Here is a 12,270-nt window from a genome sequence, read left to right on the forward strand (position 1 = left end):
CTTATTAAACTGTGAGCTCCTTGAGAAGAGAGAAGGTTTTATTTATTTTTTGCCTTTCTTTACATTCCCAGTACTTATACACAGTACTTGATATATAGTAGGTGCTTAATAAATGCTTGTTGACTTGATTAAAACTTAGTAGGCTAAGAACAGAATTTGGAAAACAACTCTGAAAGGGTGTACCTTATTCAAAAGGAACAGAATCGATAAAAGTTAGGGAAGGTTCAAAAGAGCATTGCATATTAAGGAGATATCCTCAAGGAAGAAATTCAGAAATCAGGGATGATAGAAAGCTGAGAGCTATAGGATGAAGATCAGGAAAGACAGAAACAGAAACATACTATTCTTAATTGGAGTATACTATGGACTACCAGGACAGAAAGAAGAAATAGAAGGAATTCAGGAAACTGACCACTATTAACTCCCAAGCCTGTATTAAGTCTGTCATGAGTCTGGCAGCCTAATAGCCTAGCATAGCACTACTATATAGTAGTGAAAGATGATGTCAATGATCTGGACATCTTTTGGAGTTCTCTTTCTGCCCAAACCAGAATTATCAATAATTCCTTGACTTGCCTTAATGGTAATCTCATTCTTCGAAAGGTAAAAAGATCAATGAAGTCAACTTATATTCCGATTCAGATTTTTATCAACAAGGAGGAACTGTTTGTGGGGATAGAAATGATGAGGACTTTGGTGGAAATGAGCACTCCATCTTTCAATTTTTGACAAAGAAGAGGAAAGCTTGGATTAGTCTGACCTATACCTTAAATTCTGAGAGAACAGATGTCAGAATGTTCAGGGAAAGGATTGTAGATCATGGTAGAACTGTCTACAGAGACATTTTGACCCAGGAGAGCTGCTGAACTCTTGAAGAGTGAAATTCTGAAACCCCAAAGAAAAACAAATACGAAAATTGAAAAAATGAAAAGTGAGAATTGTCTAAATGCATACCTATAGAACTAATTAATCAATTTAGATTGAAAGAAAATATGTATAGAAGATCACAACAAAGGAAGGTCATAGGAATCAGTCAACAATCAATAGGTATTTGTTAAGCACGTACTTTGTTCCAGGTACAGTTTTGGGGATATCAAGAAGATAAAAATCATGGTCCCTGTCATTCATAAGTTCATATTCTAATAAAGGAGACAACATGCAATAAGTTACCAAAATACATACATTTTAATGGGAGGTAATCTCAAAGGGAGGAAGAGCTAGATGGAGCAGTGATTAGACCACTGGGCCTGGAGTAAAAAAGACTCCTCTTCCTGAGTTCAAATCTGGGCTCGCACACTTAGTAGCTATATGACCCTGGGCATGCAATTTGACCATTTCTGCCTCAGTTTTCTCATGTGTAAAATAAGCTAAAGAAGGAAATGGCAAACCTCTCCAGTATCTTTGCCAAGAAAACCTCAAATGAGGTCACAAAGTGTTGGACATGACTAAAGAAAAATCTCAGAGGGAAGATGCTAATATTTGGGGGGTGAGGGAAGAAGGTGGGAAAACTCTTCCAGAAATTAGGATTGTAACTGAGTCATGAAGGAGGTTGAGGAAGTCAAGGGGTAGACATGATGAGGGAGAAACTTCCAGGCATGGGAGACAAACAAAAGTATGTCATAGTTTTGTAAGAATTGTGTTAGGGATGCTCAAGCTCAGAATGATGCTGGTGAAGAAAACAAAATACAACTAAAAGGTGGGTACTTTTATAATGATATTGGGGAAGAGGACCAAAGAAGAGATAAGTCTATTGTTCAGGTAGATGTCAAATCCAATCAAAGAGCATTTATTGAATGCCTACTATGGCCAAGCACTGAGTTAAACTCTGGGGATACAAAGAAAAGCAAAACCACTCCCCTACTCTCAAAGATTTCATATTCTAATGGGGAGACAACATGCAAACAAGTGTGTGCAAACAAAATACATAATGGATAAAGTTGCAGTTGGCAACCTGCCCTCTATTTATGTAATAGTAGTTCTAATTTTTTATGAGTTTTAATTCTTCTTGATTATTATTGCAAAATTTACCATATACATAGGGCTGGCATAGATACTCTAGGGATCAACAGCTCTTTGGAAGAGAGACTCTGCTAAGTCACAATGGTAATAGCAGGTTCCTCTTGGAAGGAAAGAGAAGGAGGAATTCTATTGTTTTGTTTTTGGGTGTATTTGAGTTTCTGCTGAAAGTTGTCAAGTCCTCAATGGAGCTGCTTGGATATTTTCCTCATGGGCTCCCTGTAGAGAGGCAGAACAGTATAGAGGACAGGGAGCAGCTGTAGGAGTCAGGAAGTTCATCATTCAGGTCCTAGCTCTCATGTATACTAGTTGTAAGTCTCCCACTTAACTTTCAGGCTGAATGTGGCAGGGCAGTTGTCCATCTGCTTTAGTGGAGACAGTTTTTTCTTTAGGGGCTTCCTCACCCCCGACTATTAAATCACATATCTGATTTTTAGAAATGCACTTTAAAACTTCCATATGCTTTGGTTATCTCAGACTCAGTTTTGTTACCCCCTCCCAAATCACACTGTCATAGTGCCCCTCCCTTGGATCCTGCCTTCTACTCAATTACCTTGTAACAGACCACTCCCTCTCCCTGTATAACTACATCCACAGTCAAGCAGTACCCTGTGCCAACAAAGTATTGCCATCCCCATCACTTTCTCCCCTTCCCTCCACTGCACCCCTAGCTGCCTCTGTTATGATAAAGGAATTGTTAGTTGTAGAGAAGAGCAACTATATATTCAGCACTGAATGTGAAATAAAAAGGGAAGGCAGCAATACAACTCTATTTAGAATAGTGAAATATGTTTATCTTATTTTTTGGGTTATTTTTATTTGTCTTAACTTTCATTTAAAATATTCTTTTTAAAATAATTTTTTATTTTCAACTAATTATATGTAGGGATAATTTTTAGCATTCATTTAAAACAGTTAACTTCCAAATTTTCTCCCTCCCTTTCCTATCTCCCCATTCCTGAGATATAGATTATATATGTTCAATCATTCAAAACATATTTCCATATTGGTTATGTTATGAAAGAAGGCATAACCCCAAAGGGGAAAAATTCATAAAAAGTGAAATGATAAATAGTAGGATTTGATCTGCATTCAGATTCCCTCAGCAGTTTCTCTGAGGGTGGATGGTATTTTTTATCTTGAGTTGTTTAGAATTGTCTTGGATCATTGTATTGCTGAGAATAGCTAAATCATTCACAGTTGATCTTTGTATAGTATTTGTTACTGTGTACAATGTTCTGGTTCTGCTTACTTCACTTTACATAAGTTTGTATAAGCCTTTTCAGGTTTTTCTGAAATCAGCCTGTTCATCATTTCCTATGTACAGTAGTAATCCATTACAATCATATGCTACAACTTTTTCAATCATTCCCTGATTGATGGGCATTTAACATTCATTGAAAATTTATTTTGTAGTTTTGAATTCTCTCTTCCCAGCTTACTTCTCCACTACCCATTAAGAAGGCAAGAAATGTAATTTCAATTATACATATGAAATCATGCAAAACTTATTTCCCTATTTGCCATGTTATAAAAGAAAAAAAGCAAGAAAAATAAAGAAAGCAAAAAAAATTATGCTTCAATGTACTCAGAGTTCATCAGTTCTTTCTCTGCAGGTGGATAACATTTTTCATCATAAAGCCTTGGAAATTGTCCTGTATAATTTTATTGATCAGAATAGCTAAGTCATTCATAGTTGAGCTATAAAACTTAAAAAAAAAACAACCAAACTCAAAGAATTCTCCCTCCTCACCTTTCTTTAATCTTTATTTTTTTTTCTTTTTAAAAATAGGAGATATCCTAGGTATTCTCCTTAGCTCTTTCCCCTCCGAATGAATTTGTCCCACTTACAAGAATTCCTAGTATTCGGCCTGGCTTAAAAATTGTGGCATAGAATGGAGCATTGGTGTCCTTTAAGAAATGACTAATAGGAGATTAGAGAAACCTTGCAAGAGCTGTATGAATTGATGCAGAGTGAAGAAAACAAGCTGAGGGAAACGATGTACAAAATGAGTATAGAGATACAAATGAAAAAGAAAAAAAAACCTAAAAGCTTTTGAATTCAGATGAAATGTGATGACTTATTTAGTTCCTGAGAATAGAGAACAAAATATATTTTTCTCCTTTTGTCAGAAAGGTGGATAACTATGGATGCAGAATGTTGTATACAAAGTCGTACAGTGGATACTTAGAATCAGGATGATAAGGTTTTGAATCATGCCTCATCCATTAACTCTGTGACCCTGAATAAGCCAGAGTCTGGTAAGGTATGGGCTCTAAGACTCAGTTTCCTCATCTGTAAAATGAGGGTGCTAGACTTAATGACCTCCAAGTTCTTTTTTCAGCTCTAAATCTATGACCCTGAGAACCTATGAGACATAATTGTTTAACTGTGTTGGCTGGTTTTGCTTGACTATTTTGTGTAATGATGGCACTTTTCCAATATTCTCTCATTTGATTCTCACAACAACCCTGGGAGGGTATTATTGTCCTTTTTTTTTTTTTTTTTTGTTTACAGAGGAGCAACCTGAGGCTGACAGACTAAGTGACTTGCCAAGGGTCACACAGTTAGTGTTTGAAGCTAGATTTGAACTCAAGTCTTCCCTACTCCATGCCCAATGTTCTATCCACTGAAACCCCTTGTAGATTTTGTTATTATAAAGGAAGTGTCCATTGCCAGAAAGAGGGACTGTATATTGGGCAGTGATTATGGAATAAAAAGGAAAGACAGTTATAAAACTAAAAAAAAAACCCTAGCCATTCTCTTTTCCTACCCGCCTTTCATCTTTATCTTTTCTAGTTGTCAGTCTCCCACTTAACTTTTTAAAAAATAGAATACTATGCTAAGGGTTCTTCTTGTGTTGTCCATCTTTGTGACATTATGTGATGTTGTGTGCTACGTGATGCCCTTGGAGGTCACTAGAGAGAGTAATCTGAAAGGTAAATCTTTGTTTACAAATATTTCCTGTCTTTAGGGATAGGAGGATTTGTTGAACAGGAAAAGTGACTGCGGCATACATGAATAGCATATCTCTGTCTATTTGAGCCAAGATTCATGGTATGGGAGTAGCAGACAAAAGGTGAGAAAAGTGGATTTAATCTAAATATGTGCCTTAGATGGAGAAATAGGCAGTTGTCTAAAAATACATGTAAGGCCCTTCCCCCACTGTTACCCTTCTGTAATATAATTCAGAGGCAGTACTTGCTTTCTGTATATGATAAGATTTCTGTGTATGTATGCGTATGATATGGATATGCACTGTATGATATGATATCAGATAATATGCTATGGCTATGGCTGATATGGATGATGTGGATAATGGTGTTGTCTTCTATTATAATGAGGAAGGTAAGAGGCATGGAGGGTTCAGGATGAAAGATACTGAGTTCCATTTTTGACTTACTGAGTTTAAGATGTCTAGCGGACATTCAGTTCAACAAGTCTGAAAAGTAGTTGGAGATGTGAAATTGGAGGTCAGCAGAGTGGTTGGGGCAGGATAGATAGACTTGAGAATCATCAGCAAAGAGATGGTAAATCCATGGGTGCTGATAATCCAAGTGAATTCATACAGAAGAAGAAGAGAAGAGAGCACAGGACAGAACCCTGAGGGGCACCTATAGTTAGAGGACAGGACATGGATGAATATTTTTCACTTGTTTTCAATCTCTCCCTCTCTATTGGCTCCTTTCCTCCTACCTACAAGCATGCTCATGCCTCCTCCATCCTCTAAAAAACCCCTTACTCAATCCTTCCATCCCTGCTAATTATTATCCTATATCTTGTCTACTCTTTGCAGGTAAACTTCTCAAAAAGGCCACCTAAAATGGGTGCCTACACTTTCTTTTCTCTCCTTCTCTTGTTAATCCCTTTATAATCTGACTTCCAGTCTTATCATTCCACTGAAACTTCTTTCTCCAAAGTTACCAACAATCTCTTAGTTGTCAACTCTAGTGGCCTTTTCTCAGTCCTTATGCTCCTTGACTCTGCATCATTTGATACTGTTGACTACTCTCTCCTCCTTGATACTCTCTAGGTTTTCAGAACAGCATTTTCTCCTAGTTCTCTTTCTATCTATCTTCTTCTACCTATCTCCTTCTCAGTCTCCTTTGTTGGATCTTCATCCATATCACATCCTCTAACTATAGGTGTCCCTCAGGGTTCTGTCCTGTGCTCTCTTCTATTCTTACTCTATATACCTTTCTATTCCCACTCTGTTTTCTTTATTATATCTGACTTTCTCAGAATTCTATTCACCTCCTTAACTTCTTTCTTGTTTATTTTTGATTAGATTCATCTATTTCTGAGGGAAAAAAGTGGAGGTGTCTCACTAATACAGTTTAATTGTCTATTTCTTATTGTAACTTGTTCGACTTTTCCTTCAAAAATTTAGATGCTATACCATTTGGTTCATAAATGTTTAATACTGATATTACTTCACTGTCTATGGTATGTTTCAGCAAGTTATAGTTTCCTTCCTTACCTTTTAAAATTAGGTCTATTTTTGCTTTTGCTTTAAGATCATGACTGCTACCCCTGCTTTTTTTTCAGCTGAAGCTTAATAGATTTTGCTCTAGCCCGTTAGCTTTATTCTGGGTGTGTATCTCTGCTTCACATGTGTTTCTTGAAAACAATGTATTTTAGAATTCTGTTTTTTAATCACTTCTGCTACCTGCTTCCATTATTAATTCTGCTATCCGTTTCAATTTTATGGGTGAGTTCATCTCATTCAAATTTGTAGTTATGATAACTGTATTATCATATATGCATGTTCCTCCATGCTATTTTCCCTTGTTTATCCCCCCTCCCTCTCTTACCACCATCCATTTCCTCGTCTGAAATGTTTTACTTCTGCTCACTTTCTCCCTTAATATACCTTCCATTTTATCAGTCTCCCCTTATATTAATCCCTTTCAAGTTCCTTACAGGGTAAGATAGATTTCTGTATCCAACTAAGGGTGTATGTTATCCCCTCTTTGAGTCAATTCTGATGAAAGTAAGGTTTAAACTGTGCCTGAAAGCTCCCCATGCTTGCATCTTCTCCTCTCAGAACTAGATAAATATTACCAAAGATAAAGAAGAAATTAATTAAGGAGGTGAATAAAATTCTGGAAAGGTTAGACATGATAGATCTCTGGAGAAACCTGAATGGGAATAGAAAGGAATATGTCTTTTTCCAAGGAGAAAGAGAAGAACTCCTTAAAAAGTATAATTGGACAAATGGAAAAGGAGGTATAAAAGCTTATTACAGAAAATAATTCCTTAAAAGTTAGAATTGGGCAAATGGAAGCTAGTAACTCTATGAGACATCAAGAAACAATCAAACAAAATCAAATGAAAGAAAAAGTATAAGAAAATATGAAATATATCATTGGAAAAACAACAGCTTGGAAAATAGATACAGGAGAGATAATTTAAGAATTATTGGACTACCTGAAAGTCATGATAAGAAAGAAGCCCAGACATAATCTTTCAATAAATTATCAAAGAAAACTGCCTTGATATTCTAGAACCAGAAAGCAAAATAAAAATTGAAAGAACCCACCAATCACCTCCTGAAAGAGATCCCAAAATGAAAACTCCAAGGAATATTATTGCCAAATTCCAGATCTCCCAGGTCAAGGAGAAAATACTGTAAGCAGCCAAAAGGAAACAATTCAAATATCATGGAGCCACATTCAGGATATCAGAAGACTTAGCAGCTTCTACATTAAAGGAACAAGGGCTTAGAATATATTCTGGAGGCCAAAAGAGCTAAGATTACAACCATGATTCACCTGCCCAGCAAAAATGAGTATAATCTTTCAGGGGAAAAATGGACTTTCAAGCATTCCTGATGAAAAGACCAGAACTGAATAGAAAATTTGAATTTCAAATACAAGATGCAAAAGAAGCATAAAAAGGTAAACAAGAAAGAGAAATCATATGGATTCGATAAGGTTAAACTGTTTATATTCCTACATGGGAAAGTGATATTAATAACTCCTAAAAACTTTTTTCATTATGAGGCCAGTTAGAAGGAGTATACACACACAGAAAGCAGAGGTGTGAATTGAATGTGATAGTATGATTATCTAAAAGAAAAAAAAAACAAAATGAAGGGAAGAGAAAGATGAATGCACTGGGAGAATAGGAAAGGAGAAGTAGAATGGGATAAATTACCTGACAAAGAGGCCTAAAAGAGATTTTACAGTGGAGGGGAAAATGGGGGAATTGGGAAGAGGAGTAGATGAACCTTATTCTCATTGAAATTGACTCAGAGAGAGAATAATATGCACACTCAGTTGGTGTAGAAAGTTATCTTACCATACAGGAAAGGAGGAAGGGAAGGAGATGGTGGTGGGGAGCTGAGAGAAGGGAGGGCAGTTTGGGGTAAAAGTCAGAAGCAAAGCACTTTTGAGAATGGACAGGGTAAAAGGAGAGAGAGAGAGAGAGAGAGAGAGAGAGAGAGAGAGAGAGAGAGAGAGCAAGATAAACAGGAAAAATAGGATGAAGGGAAATACATAGTTGGTAATCATTGTGAAAAAAAACTTGATGGTGAGTTTCTCTGATAAAGACTTCATTTCTCAAACATATAGAAAACTGAGTTAAATTTATAGAAATAAAAGTCATTCCTCAGTTGATAAATGGTCAAAGGATGTGAACAGGCAGTTTTCAGACAAAGTAATCAAAGCTATCTATAGGCATATGAAAAAATGCTCTAAACCACTATTGATGAGAGAAATGCAAACTACAACAACTCTGAGCTACCACCTCACACCTATCAGATTGGCTAATTTGATAGAAAAGGAAAACGATAAATATTGGAAGGTATGTGGGAAAATTAAAACACTATGTACTATTGGTGAAGTTGTATACTAATTCATTCTGGAGAGCTTTTTGGAAGTATGCCCAAAGGGCTTTAAAACCATGCATACCCTTTTGACTAAGCAATACTACTACTAGGTCAATATCCCAAAGAGATAAAAAAAAACAAAACAAAACAAAAAGGAAAAGGACCTATGTGTCTAAAACTATTTATGGAAGCTCTTTTTGTGGTGGCAAAGAATTAATAATTGAGGGGATACCCATCAATTGGGGAATGGTTGAACAAGTTGTGGTAAATGAATGGAATGGAATACTATCATGCTGTAAGAAATGATGAACAAATGGAATTCAGAAAAACCTGGAAAAACTTGTATGGACTTATGATGAGTGAAGTGAGCAGAACCAGGAGAACATTCTACACAGTAACAGCAAAATTGTATGATGATCTGTTACGAATAACAACTATTCTCAGCAATGCAATGATCTGAGACAATTCTGTAGGACTTATGATGAATGGTGCTGTCCATCTCCAGAGAAAAAAACTGGTAGAGCCTGAAAATAGATCAAAAATACTTTTTCTTTACTTTCTTTGTTTTCTTGCTTTTTTCTGTGTATTCTTTCACAAAATGTCTTACATAGAAACATATTTTGCATGACTACACATTTATAACCTATGTCAAATTGCTTGCCTTCTTAAAAGGGGGAGGGGGAGGGGGAGGGGAGAAGAGGGAAGGGAGAGAATTTGGAACTCAAAATTAAAAAAAAAGAATGTTAAAACTGTTTGTACATGAAATTGGGGAAAAATGAAATATTAAATAAGATTAATAAAAAACAGAAAGACTTAAGTTTCCAGGGATCAATTCGAGTTTTGATAACTCGATAACTTAAGTCAACTCTACAGCATTCCTTGAATTTTGTCTTACATGTTAGCAGACACCCTAAGCTTAGGATTCTGATTGGTTCCAAATCTATCATTCTCACTTCTTAGATATCAGGACCCTACAATCACTCCTGTAATTGACCAATCTGACCTTTACATCATCTGTCTTGCTTTACCTAATTCAATACTCATTTTCACCTACTCCAGGGAATGATTACCCTTCTGCAGAGCTTACAATATCCTAATCAGATTTTTTTCCTTATTATTGACTCACACTAGTTTTGCCTTTAAATAATAAATTTTAGAGCTGCAAGAAATCTCAGAAGCTATTAGTCCAACTGCCTCATTTTACATAAGAGGAAACTAAGGCTCAGAGAGGCTTAAATGATTTGTGTATTGGGTTCACAGAATTTATTAAGCACTTACTATGTGCCAGGTACAGGGACTATGAATACAAATACAAGGAAACAGAAAGACAGTCTTGTCTCTGAGGAAGCTTACATTCTACAGGGTATGGGGTGGGTGGGGAGACAAAACATAAAAGGGAGCTGAAAAGTTTGATGGGGAGAAAAAGGTGCCTACTCTGGAGCATGGTGGAGTGCAAAATCAAGAGAGTCAGGAGGGAAGCTCAGAGAGGAATGAAAGAATGAACATGGCTGGTATATGTAAGGTGGATTTGTTATTCTTTTTCAGATAATAGTTCCCAGGATCACAGACACTAGTTCCCAGGATCCATGGTAATAAACAATTTCTACTGTGACTGCACAGTGAAATATAATGATGAGATTATGTAAACATTTGTGCTTAAGTTGTAAATACCAACTGCATCTGCACTATGCTGATTCATCATGATATTGCTAAAGTTAATGTAAACTTGTGAGGCTCTTGCTGGCAAATTGCCTTCTTTGTGTACTCCTCTATAAATCAAGAGAGCAGTGGTCAGTAAGTGGTGAATGTGACAATGTAATACTATGCTTGCCTCATCTGGTCCCCATTGAGGCTTAGGGGGAATGCACAAGCTGCAATGCTGTGTGTGCCTTGACTGGCCCCCATTGAGGGTTAGGTGATGCTGTAGGACTTGGAGCTCCTACTCTCTTCTCACTGGCCCCTGCAATAAAAGTAATTAAGGGAAGCTGTAGGAGTTGGTGCTCCCATTATCAGCAACTCCCATGAGAATAAAATAATTAAATAACCCCTCATTATGTCTCCATTCCTGTCGTTCTGACTGTCCAGATCAAGTGAACCTGTTAGAAGCTTGAGCCCCAAAGCACCGTGGTTCCTGTCTTACAGCTGCCTAAGGCATTTTCCTTAAATGGAGGCTACGGGAAAAAGGCACAGGGGAAAACGTATCTTCCAGAGTGTCAAGGCTTCTAGAGTGCAGTGAATTTCAGGGTGAGAAGACTACTGGTTATGGTGAAGAAAGAATTTTGGAGAGCCAGGAGTGGAGGGATGAAGAAGTGAACATATACAAAGCCCATTATTGACTCTATCTCCTGTCATTTTGCAAATAAGGAAACTGAGGTTCACCAAAGTTAAGTGACTTGCTTAGTGTGACACTATTAAGTATCTTAGGCTAATTAATGATGGAAACAAGATTGGAACTCAGGTTTCCTGGCTCCATCTCCATCACTCTAAATACCTAAATATTCCTTCTTTCCTTCCTTCCTTCCTTCCTTCCTTCCTTCCTTCCTTCCTTCCTTCTTTCTTTCTTTCTTTCTTTCTTTCTTTCTTTCTTTCTTTCTTTCTTTCTTTCTTTCTTTCTTTCTTTCTTTCTTTCTTTCTTTCTTTCTTTCTTTCTTTCTTTCTTTCTTTCTTTCTTTTCTTCCACAAAATGACTAATATGGAAATATGTTTTATATGACTGCTCATTTATACCATATTTCAGATTGTTTACCATCTCAGAGAGGGAGGAAAGGATAGAATTTGGAATTTAAAACTTAAAAAAAGTAAGGTTAACACTTTTAAATGTAATTGTGGGGAGATCAAATGTCAAAAAAAAAGAATTGTCTTGGATCTTTGCATTGTTGGAAATAGCTAAGTCATTCATAGCTGATTCTTACACAATATTGCTGTTTCCATGTACAATATTCTCCTGGTTCTGCTCACTTTGCTGTGCATGAGTTCACAGTCTTTCTAGGTTTTTCTGAAAGCACCTGCTCATCATTTCTTATAGCGCAATAGCATTCCATCACAATTATACACCACAACTTTTTTGGCCATTCCCTAATTGAGAGGCATACCCTCCATTTCCAAATCTTTGCCACCACAAAAAGAGCTGCTATAAATATTTTTGTACATATAGGCACTTTTCCTTTTCTTTTCTTTTTTAATCTATTTGGGATAAAGACCTAGTAGCGCTATCGTTGGATCACAGGGTATGCACAGTTTTATATCCCTTCAGGCATAGTTCCAAATTGCTCTCCAGAATGGTTGGATCAGTTCAGAACTCTACCCATAGTGCCTTAGTGTCCCAATTTTCCTACATCTCCTTAAATATTTCTCATTTTCTTTTTCTGTCATGTTAGCTAAATCGATAGGTATGAGGTGGTATCTCAGAATTGTTTTAATT

Source organism: Vombatus ursinus, unplaced genomic scaffold, assembly GCF_900497805.2.
Source record: "Vombatus ursinus unplaced genomic scaffold, bare-nosed wombat genome assembly UNPS02015129.1, whole genome shotgun sequence".
Lineage (NCBI taxonomy): Eukaryota > Metazoa > Chordata > Mammalia > Diprotodontia > Vombatidae > Vombatus > Vombatus ursinus.